Here is a 25005-nt window from a genome sequence, read left to right on the forward strand (position 1 = left end):
CATATAAGGGGTGGCGTAAGCCACAATAATTTGGGCTAGGCTTATAAATGCCTTAGGGCAGATAGCCTAGTATAAACCTATGAACCTATGAACAAGTGAGGTAGTTCAAGCCAGTTCGGGTATTTTAGGGAGACACAGTAGTGAGATTTATATGTTTGTTGAGCTGCAAATCTAGCTATCCTGTGATAGGTTGATTATAATTTGGTTAGTAGGGAGGAGCTGAGATTTGTGAATATTTGGGAGCAGCACGTTAAGCAGGATAGGAGATGAGCATGGGTAAGAGAGATCCTAGTTTCGGTGGTGAGGAATTTATTATTCCTGTACAGGAGTCCTAGCTTTTGATTTTTTTTTGATACAGTTGTTAATGTGAATATCAAATTTTAGTTGGTCATCAATGGTAATGCCAAGCAGTTTTGTGCTAGTTTCAACTTCTATAGGAGTATTGTTGAGGGACCTAATGGAGAAGGACAGTTTAATGTGGTTTATAGATTTAGGTAGAAAGAGTAGCAATTTTGTTTTCTTAGGGTTGAGGATAACTTGATTATTAGTGAGCCACAAGTCTACGGAGTTGAAAGATGTCTGGGTATTTGCTAGACGTTCTGAGGGGGAATTAGAGATAGTGGTGACTGTAGAGTCATCTGCATATTGGATAATGTTAGGCTGGATGCAAGAGGAGTGAAGTGAGTTAGTAAAGATATTAAAAAGTAAAGGTCCAAGAATGGATCCTTGGGGGAACACCTGATCTTACTGAAAGGGGGAAGTGCAGAGTCCCATGTCACTGACTGCTGCCTATCAGAGAGATAGCTAGAGAACCATGTAACTGTATCAGGGAGAAGTTTAGGTCTGCAAGTTTGTTAAGTAGAAGAGTGAGTGTAAGAAAGTGTGAAAAGCCTTTGACAGATCAAGGAATAGGCAAGATATGAGTTTATGGCAATGGTTATGGTGTTAAGGATAGTACAGCTGTGGTTGTACTATGTTCGAGACGGAAGTTGGGTTGTGTTGGGGAGCAAGCAGATTTTCTTGTGCGAGATAATGCACAACTTGTTTGTGTATACATTTCTCAAGGACTTTAGAGAGAGGGGAGAGGATAGAGATAGGTCTGAAGTTAGAGATTTCAATGGAGTTACCTCCTTTATGAGTAGGAAGAGTGTAGAACTGTTTCCAGATAGATGGCACTTTAGACTCAGGAACAACTTATTTAGATAGATACTGGTATAGCAAGGGAGTGTGAAGCAATTTGGAGAAAATATGATGGTATGTCGGGACATGGATTAGGTGAAGTTGGGTTGCCTGGGTGTAGTATCTGGTTTATAGCATTCCAGAATTTTTGGGGTCAGAATTTAGTGTTTTGGGGGGATAATAATAGAAATCGTTTTTGTCTTTGTTGATGAGTTTTTTTGTTTTATTTCTAAGTTCTTTGTATTTTTGCAAGTCAGCTGGTAGCTTGGATTGTATCCATAATTTCCATGCACCATCTCTGGTTTTCATAAGGATATGGGTGGCTATAGATAGCCAGGGAGAAATGTTTGTTTTTATCCAAACTTTTCTGGGTGGAGCTAGATAATTTAATATGTCAAGGAAGGTTGAGTTAAAGGCATTTACTGCATCATCTAGTGGGAGCTGTATAAGGAAATTCCAGTTAACTCTAAAGAGACAGATTCTAAGTGTATTAAGGTTAAAGTTGGAAAGTTTGTGGCAGGTGATAAGCCAGTGTGGTTTAGAGAGATGGGTGGTATATTGAAGTACTTTTATAGGCGAGTGATCACTCAGGGAGTCAAGGTAGAGTTTCTGGATTGTTGTATTTGCTGGGATTGGAAACAAGTATCCAATCAATTAAGGAACTTGAAGAGTGAGAGTTATTAGTATGGGTGGGTTTAGAGAAAATCCAAGGAGATTTATGTGATGTGGCAAGTTTGGATTATTAAGATTCTGCCAATTAATGTTTACGTCACAAAGAAGGATAGTTTCATTAGAGAAGTTTTGGGAGAAATAAGAGTATATTTTCCAGTAGGGAAATGTTGTCCCCTGGTGGAATATATATGGCTACCACTGTGATAGTGGTATAGTTGTTGGGTTTGAGGATAGCCACCAGTATTTCAGCATGTAAAAAGGAGGGGATTGTTTGTTTAGGATGGGAAAGTGTGAGGTTGTTTGAGTAGACTATGGAACACCTCCACCTTTTTTCTTTAAGTGGCCATTGAGAAGTATGTTGTAGCTTGGGGGGATGATGCCTTTAACTGAGTTTTAGGGTTTAAGCCAAGTTTCAGTTATTGAAATTGGCTTAGTTTAAGGATATTTCGAGTACTGCTAGAATAGAAGGAAATTTGCTTTTGAGATGTATATGGTTGATTAGAATTGGGGATTGTACTTTGTGGAATGGTAGAGTTAGAAGTAGGACCAGGGATTGGATGCATGTCTCCTGATGAGAGCAGGGAACTTTGGAAATAGTATGGTTTAATATTCTGTGGGTAGTTGTGGAAGTAGTTTGTCTTGTCTTTAGATGTAGGAAGGTTAGAGGGAGGGATTTTTATTTTAAGGTATAGCATAGTTATGGGAAGGATAGATGCAGGAATGACTATGGGCTGCTGAGGGCAGGAAAAGTTGTTTAAGTGAGGGTAGCTGGGGGATATATGGATAGGGGTTAGGAGTATGAAAGGTGATGCGATCATGAGTAGGAGGAGTAGTGGAGGTAGAAGGAGGATAGTAGTGATCAAGTCTGGCATGCTAGAGTGGGAGACAGGACTTATAGTTGAGTAATGATAGTTAGATGGGAGAGTGTAAGTTGAGAGTCAAGGAAGGGGTTACAGAACAGTGAGATGGGAAGTACTGAAACACAGGGGTGTAGTACAAGTAGATGAATTAATGTGATTTAGGTATAAGCTGTGGGTGTTAATTTGGACACAGGAAGGGGAGGAGTTGGAGTGGGAGCAAAGGGCGACAGGAAGTTGTGGTTAGGTATAAAGGTAATGATAAGGGGGGTGAGTGGGAGGGGACTGAAGTGAGCCCGAGCATAGCAAGGGTGAATGGAGTGGGGCTACCCCTGGGACAGAGGACAGTGCAAGAAAAAACAAACAATCAGCTAGTACAATCTAGTTTTGGGGGCAGGGTACAGCTAGATGCAAGGCAAAACAGGCAGGCTAGAATCTAATGGAAAATGAGTCTTTCCTGATTGTACTTTTTTATGCTTTTTTCTACAGAAATGGGGGAGCTTCAAATTCACTGGGAAGGAGGGAAATACACTATAGTTTAGCCAGGGGGCTAGGAAAGAAAAGAACAGTAATAAGGGTCAAAATAGAAATCCTTTTAAATTTGGAGTGATAAAGATGAAGTCAGGGATTTACTGTAAATGGTAAAATTAACAGTCAGGAATGGGTGAGGTGGGAGAAAAGAGCCGACCTGAAAGATGGAGGCTGGGATTCGTGATAACATGCTCAACAATGGGTAGTTTATCCAGATAATACAGATAGTATAAATGGAAAATGGTCACATTAACAGTCAAGAATGGGTGAGGTGGGAGAAACGAGCAAACCTGAAAGTTGGAGGCTGGTGTTCGTGATAACATGCTCAACCAATGGGTAGTTTATCCAGATAATACAGATAGTATAAATGGAAAATCAGGTAGTGTACTCCTATATTCATTATTAGTAAATATTCATGCCTTCACAGTCACTACACTGCATTTGTACATTTACTGTTACTCCTGTCAACACCTTTACTGAATTATCTTTTTTGGCATAGGCAAATTTACATTCATATAAAAGTAAAGTAATCAACTCCTGCCTTTTTTTTAACAAGAAGCATCTTTATTAAACCATCACTTACTAAGTAGACAATCATACATTTATATAAATGAAAACAAACCACACCAACACAATCTTAGTTGCAAGCATTTTACGTCACAAACCGTACTGACACATTCCCAGTTGCAATTATTATACATCACTTATAAATCTGCCCAGTCTTTCTCACTCAAAATATTACATAGCTCATTTAAGTCCTGACGCCTTTATGGCCTCATTCCTCCCCTGTATGCATTGTTCCCACAATCCCCATTTTTTTCCTATGCAGTTTGCTCCTACCATTTTCTAAAGGTCGCAATTCCAGTTGTTTTATCTCTGTTACTATATTCACTTTTTCCAGTATAGTTGATTTAGATTTTGATTTCCATTTTCTAGTAATTACTTTATTGGCAGCCAACACTCCAATTCTGTATCATAGCTCAGAAAAATCATCTCCCTCGTCAGACCAATCTGCCCACCCAGCATCTCCAACAGTGCATCCCACAGGGAATCCTTAAAATCAGCCAACTCATCGCAATCCCAGAAATTGTTACCCTTACCCGTTATGAATAAATTAAACAGGTCTGGTCCCAATACCAAATGCTACAGCACATAACCCATTTTCCAGACTTCTGCAGTTCTACAAAGAGATAAAGAAACCAAATTAAAAAGCATGCATTCATTTAAAAAAGAGAGAGAGAATAACCTTTGCTAAAATTAAGCAAAGTTTTGGCTACTTTGCCTCGGGAGGAGCACAGAGGGAAGGCATTCCAGGTAAGCGACTTTATGCATTCTCACATTCTTGCATTAGAAAGCCAACAGGTGTTCCACACAAAACCGAATGATGCAAAAACAGAAAACAGGAACACAACAAATTATATTTTAAGTAACTGAAACAAGAAACTCAAATTCAGAAAAGGATGCAAATGCTCAACAGCATAAGGCAGAAATCCACAAATGCAAAGCAGAACACTCCTCTAGTACTGCATCTGGGAGCAACTATCACATTACGATGTCCTGAAATGTCACCTCCAATATAGTCTAGAAAAATAATGGCAAGGAAAGGACTTGCACAAAGCATCAGCTGCCAAAAAAAGGGCTCAGAAATATGCATCAGTCAAGCTATAAAACCAGCAATCAGATGTAGAACGGCAGCAGGATTATCAGCTGCCCCTCTACTAGTCCACTGTGTCTACCAAACCTCCAGATGCCCCGAGACATTCTTCAACCCACATGCAAGGTATGCAAGGAGACTTGAGACACCTGGTGAATCATCATACTGCTACCTTTTTTTTGCTGAATTTCTTACACTTTGCATAGGTCAGTGACAAACCATGGAACATGCAAAAGGCATCAGTGCTGTCCAGCCACTCACTCACATGAAGAGCCTGATGACAGCTGCATTTCCTGTGTACCACTAGGAAGCAATAAGTGCTGCTTTCTCTCTCCAATCTCCACAAGGAGAGAGTACAACTTGGTAGAATGCCTAGATGTGCACCCCTCCACTCCCCTCCCCCAGGATGGGCACCCCATCCTCCTTATCTGCACAATCAAGCACTTGAGCTGAGAACTGAACTCAGGTCACCTGAAAAGTAGGGTTTTATCCATCTACACCACTAGTGCAGCCAACAGATTCAAGTAGTTGCTGCATTAGTGTGACCTTATCTTCACCTCACTTGCACAAATCCGTAACAGTTTAAATCTACCAAACTTTTCTTCTCCGCTTACGGACAAGATTGGTTCAGGATATCATTCCTGAACTTTGTAATTAAATCCACCAAGAAAACATGGAAGCCTAGGCTACTTCTATCCTTTTTGTTTCCAGCCCCACTGCACATGGTATTCTGGGACAGTGTAGCAACTGCCTAATCTACCACAACCAACATGACAATTTATAATAGGTGTAAATTATACACCCTGGAAGCCATCCTCTTACACAGATGGCTGGTAACCGACACAACATAAGATCACGTTAAACCAACATACCCAATGACTGTTAAATACTACTACTACTAATAAAAACAACATACAACTCACCAAGCCTCTAAACATTAGAGCTCAGTGAGTCTAGGTAGCCATCCACTAACACAATTCCACCATATCTGCATAACTTAGTGAGTCAGCAGGCTTTAAACCTTTAAATGCCACTAAATCTGCACATCAAAGTAAAAATTTCCTGGTAACTGATTGACGTGTACATGGTCAGGCACACTGACACTACACTCACTAAGCTGGACAAAGACAGAATGACAGTTAGCTGCCTTTACGGTGCTAAGATCCATGATATCACGAAGGCATTACAGTCCCTCAAACAGGACAAATATGACTGAGTTGGTGATGGCTTAAGGGACTCTAGGTACTCAACCCAAAAGGACATGCCAAGGGACATAAAAGCATTTGCTATGCATGTATCAAATTCAGGTACGATTCTGACTCCAAGCCGAATCAATCTCATCCAGAATGATGTCCAGATATGAAATTAAGATAGCAGGCTAAGTAGCTACTGCCATTCTAAGGGATCCATTCAGCCTGGGATAAGATTGACAGCCAACTTGCTTTGTAAAGTTGGCCTGTTCTGGCCTGCTTCTTTTGTACCATGGATTTCACATGCTGGTGAAAAGCACTTGCTGCCTTTTTAAGGCAATGTCAACTTATTGAACATTCCAACATTTAAAAAAAAATGCAGTAAATTAAATTACAGTACAGACCACATCAAGGTTGCTCTGCTCAATCCCATGTTAAAAAAACAACTGCCAGAGTTCGAGACACTCCGCTAACTTGAACAAATCTATACCTGCATATTAAAAAACACCCGACTTCAGTGTAATGACTGTGCTCCCTCTTTATTGGGTTTCATTGCCTATCAAACACATTCAAAGGAGAATACCAATATATGTCAGGGATCCAATTATCTGCATAAAGTCTGTGACTTGCAAAAAAATTATTTTCAAATTACAGACAAACTATCAGTTTGTAGTTTGCTGCATGCCACCTTCCATTTTCCCAGAGGACCATAAAAGATTTCCTAATGTGCTTTTTTTTTTTTTAAGCAAAACGAAGAATGTATACCACAAAGGCTGGGTATGTCCAAAGATTCCTAGACTTATTAAATGCTAATTTCACTGTATTAATATATTAAATGCTAATTTCACTGTATTAATATATAATCAGGGATCAACATATTCTTGACCCCATTCTCACTAACACCGCACCTACCTGCACTACTTCTACAGTACCCTCATCGCTGGTCAAAAGTCATGAGTCAGTAGTCTTCTCATTTAAGGCAGCTAAACTCTCCACAAACAGCACCTCTGAATTTAAGGACTTTACTGACAAACTTATTAAAACTCCAAGAGCAGGTCTCACAGTTGAAGTGCACGATTTCCAGACCCAGTGCAGCCTCAGCAGTCAGTTATACCAATGAATGTTGTGCCATCTAACAAACTGCATAAACCAAGCAATCTGTCATCCTATCAAAACCCAACTATATTGAGTGATGTAAAATTAATCTATATTGGCAGAATGCAAGCATTAATAAACTCTATAATAAAATGAAAAAAAACAAACATCAATATGTTCTACAATAAGTGATTAAAGTGGTTTGAGTTTAAGATAAGCAACAATTTAGATTGTTGCCAAAATGAAGGTCAAAGTGGAACTCAAAAAATATCGTCCAAAGCCAAGGATAATCAAAAATCCTATCACTACGTCAGGTGCTTAAGAAATACCATTCAAAAATACGATAATGAATTAATACTGCTGAGTGATATTACCCTCTCCGACCCTAAATATAATACTAGCTTACTCACAGATAAATTCAATGCCTACTTTAAACCAAAGACAGTCACTGAAGTTCCAGAAATTACTCCCCTCTAGAGTCCCTTTCTCCTCACAATATTAAAGGAACATGTCTTCTTACCTGCACTCTCTAAAGCTGAAAAAATACTTCTATGGACTCTGACAAACTATCTGATTGTTTAACCAAAAGAACCAAGCGGCTGCTTTGAAGACCTTGGAAAACTGTTCAGCTTAAACAAAGCCACAGATTATGTTTATGAGGTATGGAAACCAGCTATCACTATGCCTCTCCATAAAGAGGACACCACCTGAGATCCCAGGAACTATAGACCCTTCAGCCTAACAACCTGATATGCAAAGCCATGCGATATACATCGGATTTCATAATCTTAAATATAAAAAAAAATTACTGCTCTAGTCCTGCAACAATACGACTCTGTCAAAGGATGATCACGTCCACTTAATTTAGAAACTTCTTTGAGAATGTCACTGAAGATGAAGACAGTGACCATGCAGATCATACAGCGTATTTGGGATATGGCTACAGCCTTTGACTCTATTCCCCATGCTGAGATAGTAAATTATCTTAAAAGGTTTAATGCAGACCCTGGTGTACCAAGACAGACAGCAAACTGGCTGACAGGTAGAACCCATGCTGTTGAATAGTACCAGAAAACAAAAATTCAAACAGCACTCCTCTGGGCCTGATACTGGGATCTCCTCCTGCTTGGCATCTCCCTCTCAGATATCCAGCCACCTACCCCAGACATATAGCTAACTAAATTTGCTGGGTTCCACTATTCACTCAGCATCAATATTTTGTTACTACATCAAAGGTTAAACCATACACATTTTGAAACGGGTATATAATTATATGCAAATTCATCTAGCACTGTAACCTTTGATAAACTAATAATGGTTTATAGTATACATTGTACCTTCCCGCAGAACGATACAACTGAGACACTGGCACCTTCAGGAGGCAAACCTCTGTCCTCTAACCACCAAATAGCAACAAAATCAATTAATCAGTTTACTTAAAACAACAAATAATCAATTTAAGCCCAATCTCTAAAGGTATACTACCCAAAAACAGTGAGTCCAGAGCACCAGAGAGAAAAAAAACACTAAAAAAGCACTACAAAAAAGAAATAGGTGAACAACTTCTACACTTAAACTAATCTTTAACAAAAGACAACCTCAGTCATACACTTTCACTCAACTTGGACATGATGAAATGAGGATAAAAGGAAGTAAACCATTAAAACATGCAATAAGTTACATGACAAAAAGCACAAGTAAAGTGAACACATTTCTTATCAAATTAATACAAATATGGTGACAGAATAGAACAGACGATAAAAATAAAATGCAAGTGTTCCTAAAAAGAAAATTACAGTTATGTTTTTGTAGGGTGGGATTTAACACTAAGCTCCCATTTAAACTTAGTGGGAAGTCAGCTGTCAGCTTTATCATCACGATTCCTTCACTCCAAATTGTCTTAAATCTCCATCCCTACCCTCATCCCTCCCTGAATGAAGTACAAAATAAATAAATAAATAAATAAGAGTCTTACAGTTAGTTAATGTAAAGGTCTGAATGTTTATGCAGTGCACTATTACCATTTTTTTGTTCCAACATACGGTGCTCACTAACAGTGTGTTTTCTTGGTCGCTCCTACATAAAAACAAAGATCACACAGACCGCAGCGCACACACCACTAAGGTATTGTTACTCGTGCATCTCCGTTGTGCTCCACAGCTGACACCTTAACTAGTAAAGTGAATGGAGGGACTGTTGTGTATATTCATCTTTGCACCAACTGCATGAGCCACATTCAAAGGTGCCGTTTTCTGTGTGAAGTCAAGCATTATTTACTGCAGAATTCATCCTTCCCTTTTCCAAACTAGACTTGCTGTTTCACTTTTTTCCCCAGCATAAACTTTGTTCACCACAAGTTTCTTTAATATTCTGGATGACCTACAGCCTTCCAAGCATCTTTGACACAGCAAACAGGAAAACAAAGTTTCTGCTCTCACCTTCCACTGCACAAACCATGGGCTAACTTGTGATAAAAATGCTTGATAAATGGATTCTCTTACATCTTAACGCCCTGCAAAGTTCCTATGATAAAATACAGGATTATGATGGGGCCTCTAATCGTAACCAGCTTATTATGTGCTTTAGACGTGGATGCCAAGAAATTCACCTTGAGAGCAAAGCTAGAGGCAAACTTCTTGCTATTATCTACAGAACACATAAGGGTTATGACTGGATAACAAGGCACAGGGCAAATATAAGGATGCAAAAGTAAAGGACAGCTTAGTGATATCACAGGCAGAAATGAAGTGCCCCATATGGCAGAAAGTAAAACGGTTTTGAAAAGTGTTACACTTCATTCTGCCACACTTTTTGTTTATAAAAGAGTGGTAGAGTGAAGTTCCAACAACCTTTAAAGACTACTTACCTTCTGTCACTGTTCAGTGTTTGGCTATCCCCCAGAGCACATTCCAATCATCACAGTGCTTAGGGGTGCATAACAGACACACACACTCGGGAAGCCCTTAATACGACTACCTTTTTCCTGCTACCAGGAGCACAATTATGGTGCTCCATGCACTACATCCTTTTTACAGTCTCTCTGCAAAAAGGTCAACCAATTCTTTCACATCACTTTTAAAGTCACTGCCACTAGTCATTAAAAATCAAGCCATTAGATTACCCAGATTAATCAAGTTTCTCTTGCATGGGCTGTGGTGGTGCAGTGGTAAGCGTTGTCGCCTCACAGCAAGAGGTTCTCCGGTTCGATTCTCAGCTGGAGTGCCTTCTGTGTGGAGTCTGCATGTCCTCCCTGCGGTCGAGTGAATTTAAAGACATGCAGGTAGGTGCAAGCGTGTGTGGGTGTGCCTTCCTTGAAGGTTGGGCGCCGGGCTGGCAACTACACACTGCAAAAATTGACTGCCAATCATTAGCGGACCAGAGCTCCTCTGTGGCAACCCCTAACCAGGAAAAACCGAAAGACAGTTAATCAAGTTTCTCTTGCATGTACTTGATTATTAATGAAAGCTGGTTTTCTGTAATTAAAAGGTAACCATGCAGGTCAAAAGAAATAATCATTTCTCAATACTCTGCACTACTCAGACTAATTAGAAATTATCATGCCCCCTATAAGTATGCATCTATCCAAACATCACACATACAAAATACCCCGGAGGTTCCTACTAAAAGATCACTGGATTAAAGACCCTCAGCTACCAAGACAGGCTTGAAACTCTAGCCCAATACTATGTGTCTTATAGACTCCTTTTCATTGATGTAAAACTTCAAATCAAAATGCTTCTATGTAGTCCCATCTTGCCTTCAAGTCTTGCTACTTTGGGTTCGGAGCCGAAACCTCGGCTCTGACTTGGCCTATACTAAAGCTCGAGAGCTTCTACTAGCTTGAGGCTGAATACCTATCCCATACTGCTAAGCGGCTATTCCACAGATCTCGTTTGCTGCTTGAAGCTTCGGGATTGTCTTCACTGGCTCAGGCTTGGAAAATAAATTTAATATTTTATAACTTTTTCTGTCAAATTGTTAGTTATTTTTATTTATTAGTGCTAATGGTAACAGTCTTGTGCTATTTTTAGCCCTTTTCAACCTTGTAAGTTTATTTTGCGGCTATCTTTTCTTTGGGCCTTGTTTTCTCCACAAGAATCCCTGTTTAAATTAGGGGATTCTTGCCCTTTTTTCTTCTTTATAAGCCTTTTTAGGAGTACTCCATTTAAGTTAGAGGAGTCTCCTCAGGTGGAGGAGATGTTTAACTTAGAGACTTCTCCTCCCCTCTTTTCTTCTCTTATTAAAAATAATTAAATAAATAAAATAAAATATAGTACTTTTAGATGCGTGTTTCTTTTGTTGCTCTCTATAACGGTTAGTTGTTGTTCTAACTTTTATTAACTGTTTTCCTTATAGCTAGTATGCTTAAGGGACCAGCTAAGGAAGATACGTCGGGATTTAAAAAGTGTGATTCCTGCACTCAGATGATGTCCATTACTGACGGACACACTAGCTGTGTCTACTGTCTGGCTCCACTCCATCTTCAAGACTCCTGTTCCATTTGTCATAGTTTTAGTGCCAATGTCTTGCAAGAGAGGTGGAATAAGCTTATACTGAGGGGTTTATTAAAAGTGGACGAAGGAAATCAGACAAGGCTCCAAAGTCTGCTTCATCGTCTCCAGTATCGGAGCTGACAAGCAGCACAAGGCATGATGCTTTCTCGGCTCAGTTATTGGAGCCGAAAAACATGGTTCGCCCTTGGCATGGTCTGTCTCATTGGGGCTGTTGCGGAGCCAAAAGAAGAAGAACCGGTCACCATCCCTGGAGCATGTTCACTCGGTGCAGGTCTCTCCTTTATTATAGTCGGTGGCAGGTAGCCACAAATCTTCCAGTCATTCCTCTAGATCCTCCAGGTTATCGGATGAGGACGTAGAGCAGATAGTGAAGAGGTTGCTTCGGACCTAGGCCCTAGTTGAAATAGTTTCGAGCCCAGCCCATCAGACCTTGGAGCAGACAACGGTACCTTCTACTATGCCTATTCTTCCTCCAACTCAGACGAGTTTGGAGCCAGAGAGTATGGAAGTCATTGTTCTGGATCCACCGGAGCCAGGAATAACTCTGATCAGACATCTGTTCCAGTTTCTTCGATGCTTTCGTCCATAGAGGGACCTGGGGGCTGACACTCCCTGGTCGGCTCCGGGGGTGGGGGAAGAGTCTGGTCGGACCCTTGTCGGAGCCGGCTCTCCCAATCGGCAACTCAGCTCAGGTGAGTTTGGCCCCCACATCTGCCTCGGTGCTACCCTCCTCTGTGCTGAGGAGATCTCCCTGTCTCTCAGGGCTGGAGTCTCTCTCGTCCCAGGACTGCGGTGCCTTCGAGGTGATGCGGAGCGTGCTCTCCTTTGAGTCTACTCCACCTTCGGGTCCAGCCTCTCTTCCCCCCAAGGGACTGGTGTCCACTTCTTCATTACCTCTCCAACAACCACAGAGTAGAGAGTCAGCACCCCAGGAAGCCACAATGGGTGGATCCTCCTCTTCCGATACCTCTCCGGAACATCCCCCCCAGAGGAGGACCCTCAGAAGAGACAGTGTAAGAGAAAACACAGACTCCCCTGAGTCTGTCACTTCCGATACCGACTTGGAGGATTCAGAAGGGTCCCCAAGGTCCCCCTCTGAGGAGGTTTCCTTTTCAGACATGCTGGAAGTCCGTTTCCCGTTCTGAAGATGACTCGGTATACCTGGAGGCATTTTTCTCTCACCCCTCCACCTCTTGGGTGCCTCTACCTTTCGACCCTCTCCTGGGTTTGGTGAGCCAGAATGTGTGGGACTCTCTGGACTCAGTGGACCCTGTTTCGTGGAGGCCTAACAAGTCCACTACGGCCCCAGAAGATAGGCAGTACTTAACTAAACTAAAGGGGTTCCTGTAGATGCAATGGTGGTGGCAGCAGCCACAAAAAAGAAGTTAGCTGAAACTTCTTGTATCTGTTCATCCACCGAACAAGGATTCTCGTACGATGGATAGATACGGGAAGCGTATGTTCTCTTCAGTGGCCTTTACTTTACAGTCGCTGAATTATTTGTTGCATTTCACACGACTTCAGAGGGATCTCCTAAAAGAGCTAGGAGATACCCTGCAAGGTGCTACAACCCAGGACTTATCAGATAAGGTTAACAACTCCCAGCTTGCAACCTTAACCTCCATATCTAACTCCTCCATGCGGCTCATATCTTATGCAGCCGATGGAGCAAGCAGGGCAGCAGGCACAGGAATAGCTCTTCGTAGACATTCCTGGATGCACCTTTGTGAGTTTGCATAACCCTTCCGTTCTTCCATTATTGACATTCCCTTTGATGGCTTGTCATTGTTCAGGCCTAAAGTAAAAAACTCTCACCAGGAGAAAACAAGATGGTAAGACTCTGTCTGCCATTGGAGTCAGTTTTTCTGCCCCTACCAGACCTTATCCTAAAGGTCAAAAGGGCGGGAAAATGTGGTTCCGTAAGTCTACAGGAGCCTTATCTGACATTCCCCCAGGGGCAGAGGGGAAAACAACGGAAGAAGCCATCCACGCGGCAGAGGGGGTCCGCAAAACCAGGGCAACAGAGATACTTTCTCTGGTAGGCCATTCCAGTGCTCCTGAAAAAAGGCCAGTCTGTCCACCTCTGGAGGCAGTCGGGGGGGGGGGGGATATCGCTGTACCCGGAAGCCTGGCTGAATCTGACTCAAGACAAATGGGTACAATCCATTATATCCAAAGGATACAACATTCCCTTCCAATGTACACCTCGACCACCAAAGTCTATTCTAGAAATTCCACCTGGTCAAAGGGATCAAGCAACACAAGAAATACAAAAGTTACTAGGAAAAAAAAAAAAAAAAAAAAAAAAAAAGTCATCCAAGAAGTCCCCGCAGACCACCTAGGATCTGGAATTTACACAAGGTTCTTTTTAGTTCCAAAAAAGACAGGGGACTGGAGACCCATATTGGATCTCAGCAGGCTAAACAAGTCAGTGAGACAAATCAAAGTTCTGGATGGTAACACTGCATTCTATACTCCCAATTCCTGGGAAAAGACAATTGGATGTGCTCATTAGATCTTCAGAACGCGTACTACCACAAAGATGGACAGGTGCTCAAGAAGATTTCTACACTTCCGGCTGAGAGTCAGTCATTACCAGTTCAGAGCTCTGCCCTTTGGACTCACCACAGCCCCCAGGGTGTTTACCAAATGCATGGCAGTAGTCACGGCTCATCTGAGACACCAAGGATTCCAGGTGTTTCATACTTAGACGACTGGCTCCTAACTGCCAACACCAAGCAACTACTAATCAAAGCAACAGACTGCACCATTCATCTTTTCTGAAAACTAGGCATTACTATAAATACAGAAAAATCTGCCTTGTTGTCATCACAGCATATTACATTCATTGGTGCAGATTTAAATACAAATGACATGTTGGCAAAGCTATCTCAAGAAAGGATACAGACGCTACGCAGTCAAGTGATTATTTTACTCAACAAGAACAGAGTACAGGCAAGATTTGTGCTGAAAGTCCTAGGCTCTATGGCAGCTACAATAACACTACTTCCCATGGCATGACTTCACATGAAAATACTGCAGTGGCTGCTCTTCGCCCAATGATCCATGCAGGACTTACCCATGTCTCACAAAATTTTCATAACTCCTTCCTGCAAGAAGGACTTACTGTAGTTGGTTCATTCCACTCAGGTAACAATGGGCAGACCGTTTGTACTTCCTCAACCTATCACTACAGCAACCACGGACACGTCCCAGATGGGGGGGGGGGGGCATTACCTGGGACAGACTGTCCAAGAAGTTTGGAAAGATCACAAGTATCACTTGCATATCAATGTCCTAGAGGTGAGAGCCGTGCTTCTGTTGTTGCAAGCACTTCAGGGCTCTCTTCCCATGGGGAATATTGCAATTCAGACAGACAATATGTCGGCAGTTTGGTACAACAACAAGCAGGGGGAAACAAGGTCTTACCCTCTATGTCGAGAGGCCCAGACAGTATGGAAATGGGCAATATCTTCTCAACGCTTTCTGACAGCAATGCATATCCTACAGAAATCCAACATTATAGCAGACAGGCTACGCAGAGGGATTCTCATGCCTCACGAGTGGTCCCTCAATCGGAAGTTGCAAACCAAATTTTTTGCAAATGGGGTCAGCCTTACTGTGACCTTTTTGCCACTTCCTTCAATTCCAAATGCAGCAACTACTTTGCCCTAACTTTCCCTCCAGGAGAGTCACTGAGGGATGCACTGGCTCACGATTGGCCCTTGGGTCTTCTTTATGCCCCCCCCATTTCCCTTGATTCCAAAGGTCATACTGAAAGGAAAGTTGTTGAATCACTGGTTAATTCTCATTGCGCCACACTGGCCTCATCAGATTTGGTTCCCCTTCCTTTGGCCTTACCTTCAGGAGGACCCATGGATCCTGGACCCAGTGCCGGAGCTTCTGAAGCATCAGTCAGGAATGCTCCATCCTGCACTCCACACCCTCAAACTGACAGCTTGGCTGCTCCACTTCCACTCTTAGCCAGGCTTCCGGAATTGCCCCTGCAATTAGTCACATTTTAGTCTCTTCACACAAGCAGACGACTAGGAATCTCTATGCGAGCAAATGGAAGAGGTTCTCTTGTTGGGCTGACAAAAGACATATAGATCCTTTTACAGCATCTATACCTCTAATCCTGGAATTTCTAAGAGAAACCTTTACTGAAGGGGCAGCGGCAGCCACTATCAGAGTTCATTTCGCTTTTATTTCCAATTATCATGTGGGAGAATCAGGATCTAGTCTAAACTCTCAGACTACGCAAAGCCTTCCTAAAAAGGTACTTTTCTGTTAAGACCTCCTGTCAGAAAACCTCCTCCTCCTTGGGACCTCAACCTAGTATTGTCATCTTTGATTCTGCCCCCTTTCGAACCAGCATCATCTTGTTCATTACAATTTTTATCTTGGAAAACACTCTTCCTGACAGCAATTACTTCAGCCAGGAGAGTGTCAGAGTTACAAGCCTTGTCTATCCGTCCACCTTATTTGATCTTCCATAAAGACAGAGTTTCCCTCAGAACAAATCCTTTCTTTTTGCTGAAAGTTTGTTCTCAAGCAAATTTAAACCAGAGTATAGAAATTACCAGTGTTTTTTCCAAACTACGGCAACAAGGCAGAGTACAATCTTCATCAGCTGGATGTGCACAGACAGTAATGTTTTTACTTGCACAGGAACAAAGACTTTAGGAACTCAGACAAATTGTTTGTCTCCTATTCAGAAAAATAAAAAGTTACCTTATCCAAATGGCTTACTGAAACCACACGTGTAAGATTCCCACAATAAGGAACCGCCAGGGAAAATCAAAGGGCATTCAACTAGAGCAGTATCTACCTCCACTGCCTTTCAATCTAGACTTCCACTGGTTTCAATTTGTGCTACTGCTACATGGGATAACCTCATACTTTTATTACTCATTATAAAGTAGATGTGGCCTCCCAGAACAGGGCATCCTTTGGTTCCACTGTCCTGAGGAGTTTATTCCCTTGAGCCACCCAAGAAAAAGGTGCTGGGGACTCTATCCAAAAGTAGCAAGACTGAAGGCGAGATGGGATAACATAACATAAAGAAGTTATGTACTCACCATAACATTCCATGTTTGTTGGCCAGTATCTCGCCTTCAGTCTTGCGTCCCTCCCAGCCATCCCCCTCCTGGAGTATCTAGAGGAATTCTCAGAAATTGGCAGATAAGGTCCGATTCCCTTCTTGCCTTTTCTTGTTAATTTTTTGACATTTTTTTTCAGATATTTACCTATTTGGATATTGTACATATCATGGGAACCCCTCCAAATAGCCACCAAGCACTATGGGATTGGTATTCAGCCTGGAGCCAGCAGAAGCTCTCGAGCTTTAGTATAGCCAGAGTCAGAGTCAAGGTTTCGGCTCCGAACCCAAAGAAGCAAGACTGAAGAAGAGATACTGGACAACAAACATGGAACGTTACGGTGAGTACATAATATAAACTATTTAAAAAAGAAGTTAACAGTGGCAACATTTTAAGATGAGCTTGTTAACATGCCTCTTATTTGAAGCATGTGTAATGAGTTCATCCACAAAGCTTACCATTTAAAAGCAGGCTTAACTGGATATAGTATACTATTTAATATAGAAATATCCCCCTATTAATATAGCTAAATTCAATATTTAAATAAAAAAAATCATGATTATCTTACACATGCTTAAATAACTACTTTATATAAATCCATGGTGGCTAAAAATAGTTTTATTTGTAGCCAGGAGGAGCAACTTATTAACACATTTTAAGGACTTACTTTAACTAGACTGCCAGTAGAGAAAAGCATCTTAGTAAATTATAGTATAAGCTTTGTCCAGTCCAACCAAGCTAGGGGAGGGGGGGTACGTAGAAAATTACTGAAACTGTATACAATCACGTGGAACTGCATCAAGTAACAAAAAACACAATAAACAAAAGAAGAGATGATGCATACTACTCATCCCGGAGGCACTCTAGATGGTTACTAATACTCTGATTTGGTATCTATCCAATTTTAAATCAGTCAATAACCAAACTGGAAAGTCAACAACGTGGTCTAAAAACAAAGAAGACCTCAGCTCAGAATATCCATACGCAAGTATAGTACCAGAACAGGACAAGTCTATTAGTTCATCTATAAGGCTGTCAAAATCAAAACAGTTAGGTAGTTTTCTGTTAAAAGGAAAAGTTAATCTTGTTATAAAAAATATTAGAAGAAAATCAGACTAACCAAATCCTTAATGCTTTTGGCCCTTGTCACTGTTTTGGAAAGATTATCAAAAAGTATCAGATTCAACTTTCTCTAACCAAAGAGCTATCCTTTAGCTCTGCAAGCTTCTTTGCAAAACAGTTCTTGAAAATGTTTATGTCGTGGCAGTTTACTGACCAGAGTTTATTCTTCTCCAATAATCTGGCTAATTTAAATATAATAGGCCCGAATCAATTCACACCTTGGTCTAGCTGTTCTCTGTACCAGGATTAAAAATGTTTTTGCTTGACAGTTCTTCATACAACATACTCGGTAATGTTGCAAAAATGAAGAATGTGTTTTTCTCTATGAGGATGAGAATAATCCGATTTGGTACACCAAAAAGCCTCAAGTTGCGGTTTCTCACCAAAGTTTCAAGATGACATTTAACCTCTTTCCTTTGTAGTTTGCAGTTTTTTGACTAGATAAAATTTGTGAGCAATTTTATGTGACACTGCACAGTGTCAGCAATTTGCTGCTCTCTCTCCAGGTTAGAATCTCTGTTAAATTATTTGATTCGGTTAATGTCAAAAGCCATAATTCTGATGGCCATCTGTTCTGCTAAACCAACTACTTTGGTGGTTCAGTTATGCAGCCAGTCTTCAGCAAATAAAGTGTGCACAGTAATAACATTCTGGATCTCAATGAGCTAGGGGACATTAATTTGTACCACCAGCTAATTTCATCTTTGTTATGGCTGTGTATTTCTCCGTAGCATTAGGGATGACATTTAAAGCCAATGTTTGCACGGTTGAGTAAGAATAGTTCTCTGGGATAGGAAGTCTGTCTTTGCAACAGCACTCCGTAAAGCTCTTTTTAAAGCTGCCCCCCATTTCAAGACAGGCATCTTCAACACTGATCTTATGAATGAACATATTCCTTTAGGAAAGAACACAAGCAGTATTGTGTTTAGGTTACAGCTGCAAGGCTTTCAAGCTCCATTTCAGAGAACAACAGGAAAAAATCATCAGTAAATTTAATTTTACATTATGGCTGCACATCATAGAAAATCTCTCAAGACAGGTTTAACAGCAGAAACTGATAAACTTCACTTTTCAATTGTCTGCACTCTGATCTTCCCTTCTTAGTGAGCTACTCCAGAATTGGTGCCAGAACCACAGCCTAAAATTAAATGCAAAAAATGCATCATCATACTTTTTGGGAAGTCAAATACTCCTGCAAATAAAATCAAAAGCACCCCCTTACAGTAGACTCAGAGGTGAGAGATCTAGACACCTAGATAGATAGTAGCCTGAACTTTGACTGCCATGTGTCCACAGTGGTGAGGAAATCCTTTTATGTTGCACAACTTTGACCTATATCTGACCTACAAGGCACTCACAAATCCAACCTTGATGGAGCTACTACACATCCACAAGTTAAACAGCACAAGGCCCACCTGATCTAGGGATCTAAACTTAGTCAGCGACTCAAACAAAATATGCTGGAGAGACAGATTTGTCTCAGAGATGCCCCTTCTGTGGAACAGACTTCCAATTCACTTTAAGCAGAGCCCTTCCCTGGCCCTCTTCAAAAGCAATTTGTATCAATGGATGGGTGATCGCAAATTCGGGCCCTTAAACCATTAGCCTGTTAATCTCTAGAGACCTATGAAGAATTACATGATGGCTCTACCGCTTCCAAGCATGGTACGCTTTATTCAATCCTCAACATTTAAGAGCTACTACTACTTTAAATAAAATCTCGGAACTCCCATGTTTCTAAAACTACAGCAACTCCTACATTCTCAAATGAAATAAAAGTATAAGAATGATGCAGAATTTTCTTGACATCTTAAACATCTTGCACGTCATCTACATATATTCAAAACAGTGCAAGTTTGTCTAAGATGTTTTCTTAACCCACTACACATTTTACAGATCTACTTTATAAACTAAACGATGGCAGTTTGCCTAGGATAAGTTATATCATACTCCTCCTCCAATTTCTTTCCAAAAACAGTTGCATTGTACCTCATCCACATTTACTATTCTTTTTCATGCTCTCCTGTAAGATTACATCTTGCATAACACTCTATCTACTGTAACCCCGCTAAATGATTGCACTTCAATGGACATACTTCTTTGCCCAGTACCGTGTCCCAGACCTTATGTACGTTAAGACTACCTTGCTCGCCTGAAGATAAAACAATGCAGTCTTTCCAGTATATGTTAAGACTACCTTGCTCGCCTGAAGATAAAACAATGCAGTCTTTCCAGTAGGATTACCTACCCAGTTAAAAAAAAATCTAAATCAGGCAATAAACACTGCACATAGTAGCACCAGCCCTGCCCTACCGGTATAAAGAACATTCTTCAATGTCCCGTGGCTTGGATTCCACAATACAATATGCTTTCTTATACAGCTAAAGTTCTGCCTTGTAAATCATTTTTGCTTAATCTAGTTACATCCATAATAAGCTCAGAGGCAAGTACTAGGCTAGATGCCCTTGCGGGTCACTTTAAGCCTAGCCAGTTTCCCTTTTCGCGCTCAAATTAACCTATCCCATTTGGTTAGAGATTGGCCTTACTATCCCATGGTTGATAATTATACATTACCCCCAATTGGAATAAATGGGATCATACAATAGATAATTCAAGGGGACCCATGCATGGGATAAAGCATTTAAGAGCTGCCTCTGTCCATTAAGAGTACAGGGGGCAGTTCTGGCATAAATTTGTTCCCCATCCATAAATTTAAGTTGTGTTTGAATATGGACAGGGATGAGCTTTGTTTTATGTGGATGGGAAGTCTGTAACATAGCAGTGGTACCCTCTACAAGATATTCCTTTTCCTCCAAACCGTTCTGTTGATGCTGCAGAAGATGTTTAGAAACCTAGACAGAGTATTTCTGATGCCATTTGACTAGCTAAAGTGCAGTAAACCCATCAGTATTAAGTCAGAGAATGCCTTGCGTGCCAGACACAGGTCACCTCTTAACAGTCTGTAGGATACAGAATATAGTGACAGAGCTGTGAATCGGTCCATATAGGACATATTGTTTAGGCCTAGTATCCTTTTACTAAGGAATCTTCTGTGGGCATTCCAGTTGTTGCATGTGTTTGGACAGATATTCAGCAAAGGTGAAATTTTATTCAATGTTTGGCTCAATGAGGGGTGAGTAAAAGGGGACAATGACATCTCTAGAGCTAGACAATCTCTTAAGTTTACAAGGTTTGCAGTATAGAAGAACTTTCTTACAACAGTGGACATATATTGGTCAAAAGTTAGTTCACTGTCTATACAAGTTCCCAAATCCCAAACTGGGTCAACTCTTAGGGTCATATCGCAAATTTGGTAGTTCCCCAAGGTAGATTACTTCCCAAAGTATACAATAATGCATTTTTTTGGCACAATTTATTTGGACATACCACCCTGCAGGATGGCCAAGTCATATGGGAATTCAATGACTGCACCTAGCTTGCAGTCATCTGCAATTACTACTGGTTTTTGCTTCAGAAAAGTAAATGCCAAAACTGTATACAATACCCAAATACTCAACTCAGGTGTTATAAGTAAATGCACAGATGTAAGCATGAATACCTACATCACCTAATGGATAGCCAAATGACTCACAGATGGGACACTGAGTTAGGGTGAGGAAATTCACTTCCACCAAGAGGTTTAATCCTGTGTGGAATACACTTTTCTGACATCAGAGAAAATATAGAGGGCATCTGGCTGATCAAATTCCCTGATGGGGGGATTCAGTGATTACATCCAGCTTGCAAAGATGTAGAAATCCTCCAGGAGGGTCTGAAATAGACAAAAAAAACTGGTACCAGAACCGTGGCCTAAAACTCAATGCAAAACATGCATAATTATACATTTTAGGAAGACAACCACCCCTGCAATTACAACATTGATAACTGCCCCAACAGTAAAAAGTCATCGGTATTGGACTCAAGTTGACAGAAACCTGAATCGTCACCACGCATCCATGGTAGTGAGAAAATTTATTTACATGGCACAGCTTCAGTAAGGCATGGCATCCAGATCTAAGGAGAACAGAATCCTGCTACACTCAGTCCTCATTAGACCAGTAACAGTGTACTATGCACCCTTCAGTATGTACTTGGCCAGGCATCTACAACAGATGGAGCAGCCGCAGAGGTTCCTCAGTAAAAGAATACAAGGTGTAAACAATATGATCTATGCAGACTGCCTCAAAGCCCTGTCCCTGTACTCTGTCTCCTACAGACTACTGAGGGGTGATTTATGCCTAAACTAAAAGCAGTCTCCAATCCAGCCCTAATAGACCTGCTACACAAACAGCACTAGAATTATCTAACCTAAAAATCTAAACCTTGTCTGTGACAAAAACAAAACATGTTGAGAGGGACAGTTAAATGCCTCAGAGGATTACGCCATTTCTGGAACAGACTCCCCCATTCATGCAAATCAGAGATCTTCCCTAAGCCTATTTAAACAGAGTTTGGATCAATGGATGGGAAATTGCAAATTCACCTGTGGCCCTTACGGACAAGGGTGGTTTGTAGATGCCCTAAGACACAGGCATATACCAAAGCCGTTCTAGTTTGATAATTGAGAAAAATTGGTGCATGAATGTCTAGGCTTAAAAAAGTTCACAGGCCATTAGCCTAGAAACCTTCTATGATGCTATAAAAGCAAGATATGGCATGCTAGTCAGTGCACAAGTTTGAGTAAGAAGATGAGATGAGCAAGGCTAGTCTATGGAACCCACTGACCCACAAAGGTGATTACATTAGGGGTCGGGAAGTAATTTCCTGTTTTTGTCAAAACGGTTTCCAGGTTTTTACCTTTGCCAACAGGGGCTAGTCAGAGAAGGTAGGATTAACCTGTCTCAGCATGTTGGCTGGGGGACAGGGATGCCAAATAAGGAATGGAAAGAGGAAGCAAAGACATGCAGCTCTTCAGTTATCCATACGTATTGGACTTTTCAGTCTGTCTCTATAAGCAGACTAACGCACCCAGGTGGTGTCTTTTGTTTAGTGACAGTCTTGACCTGGATATATTGGGATTTCAAACTGCAATCCATCTCGGTCAAGACGATCGTGGAAGTTCTCCTTGGCATTCTGCCTGTTATACATCTGACATACTAACTGCATATTGATTGTATGCCGTAATCAATAAATAGACAATCTGATGAACAATTCGCAGAACTTGACCTGATAAACACATGACTGCTGCAATCATTTAATCTACATCTGGTGTGTGCTATGGTAGTTTTACATCCCTTACAGGTATGACATTAATGGCAGGTATAACTGACTAAACAGAAAAAAGGAATCGTGGGGACTGGAGTAAATGTGTGACAAGTCTGAAAAAACAAAATGGCATATTATATTTATACTGAAATAATTCGGTACCAACATAATGAATTGGGGGTGCTAAATTAACGCAGTGCAGTCCATACCCATCCCAAACAACAAAAAGTGCAAGCCTTCCAGGAGGACTACCTACCCTGTTAACAAAATATGAAACCGCACACGATAACATCAGATAGGCTAGAAAAATAAGCTTGCTTTCTCACGCTTCTAAAATTCTGCATTAATAATCATTGTATGCGATTAATTTAGCTACAACCATAATCCGCGAATCCGCTCACTGTATGCTCGGTTATGCAAACGGAAACATTTACACGGTATCAGTCATAGGCTATACCACGTTTTTAAGCTCCATTTTCTCTTCTTCTAAGGTTTTCTTTCTTAACAGATGCGAACCATCTCGTCAAAAATGTACAGTCGTGCCAACTACTTCCGTTTTAGCCTCTTCGGGGCACTACCAGTGACAGTAACAAGTGCCCACAATTCCATACTGGCCCAGAAGTACAACATAAAATATGTTCTAAATTAGAATCAGACTGAAAAATTCTTCGGAAAAAAATCATATGACAGAGACTATGGGTCGGCTTTGGACAGCACCAAAGGGCGTGGAGGAAAACTCCCTCAGACTTCATAAATCAGTCTTGAACCTGCTAAGGCACATGTACCGACGCAAGCAGAAGATCCTGTTGCTACCTGGTGGTACCGGACCCAAGCTCAGCACAATATCCTGATGCTACCTGGTGGTACCAGACTCAAGCATAGCTAAAACAACAAACTACTTCTGCAGATACATTTTGAGGTATGCGGACTGCGAATTTAAGGAAAAGCCGGTGTAAGTTCTAAATGCAACTCTACAACTCCATCTCCTATCCTATTTCTATGCAGAGTCACACCAAGAATTTGCGAAGTTTCCACTAGCCTCAGTGCTCTCAAAGACTACTTCCAAAACACATTTGCATCAGCAGAATAAGCAAACATTCTGTAACAGAAATCGGAGAGGAAAAAAAAACGTTAATGCCCTGCAGTAGCGGGGCGTCACTCCTTAAAACTAGCACTCTATACAACACATCTCCTCACATCAAGGCTGACTTAACTCCCAAACTGCCGACTCAGTCTATGACTTTCAACGCTCCATGTTGGAGTCATCAGACTTCGTTCATCTTAAGTATGTCCCTAGAATCGGAGCAAAATCTTCCATTAAAGCGGACTTTCAGGTATAAGCCATCATTTTCCATGCCATGTACTGATTCTAAAAATACCACCCACTTTTATCTCTTTTGTAGCACATGCACTCTTTAACATACTAAATAAACTATATATATTTCAGCATACTTTCCTGTCCTTTCGTCGACAAGTCAGTTCCACCAAAACTTTCCAGCCTAAAGGCAAAATTTGTGATCTTAACAGTAGAACTGCACTGTATTCTGGGATTTGTATTTTTGTACAACACACTGCCGATGAATTTAACAGAGTTAAGACCACAAATCCCACAATATATCTTGGGTCTTTGACACTGTAATACATACATATATATTCTACAAAGGGAGTAACCGGCATTAGAACAACACGCCCATTTCACATTTTCATTTACTGTGATGTTTTAAGGAAGACCGTTAATCGTATAATCATTGATAACACTACTGAAACCTAGAAAATATCTGTTCCTGCACTTATTTTACAATAACCACACAGCTGTTATACTTAACCGTGTTGTATTTATTTAAATTATATTATGTGGTTCCGGAAGATGCAACCCCAAATTTA

General features: G+C 41.0%; 1 protein-coding gene across 1 annotated transcript in view; it reads right to left on the reverse strand.

Annotated features, from left to right (window-relative positions):
• Positions 1–24738, reverse strand: part of ATL3 (atlastin GTPase 3) — a 1114372-nt gene extending 1089634 nt beyond the window's left edge. Inside the window, exon 1 of the mRNA XM_044075127.1 lies at positions 24574–24738. The gene's annotated coding sequence lies outside the window, so the exon portion shown is untranslated. The remainder of the gene's footprint in view (positions 1–24573) is intronic.
• Positions 24739–25005: the final 267 nt, after the last annotated feature.

Source organism: Protopterus annectens, chromosome 6.part0 (genome assembly GCF_019279795.1).
Source record: "Protopterus annectens isolate FY-2018-M chromosome 6.part0, PAN1.0, whole genome shotgun sequence".
NCBI classification, from domain to species: domain Eukaryota; kingdom Metazoa; phylum Chordata; order Ceratodontiformes; family Protopteridae; genus Protopterus; species Protopterus annectens.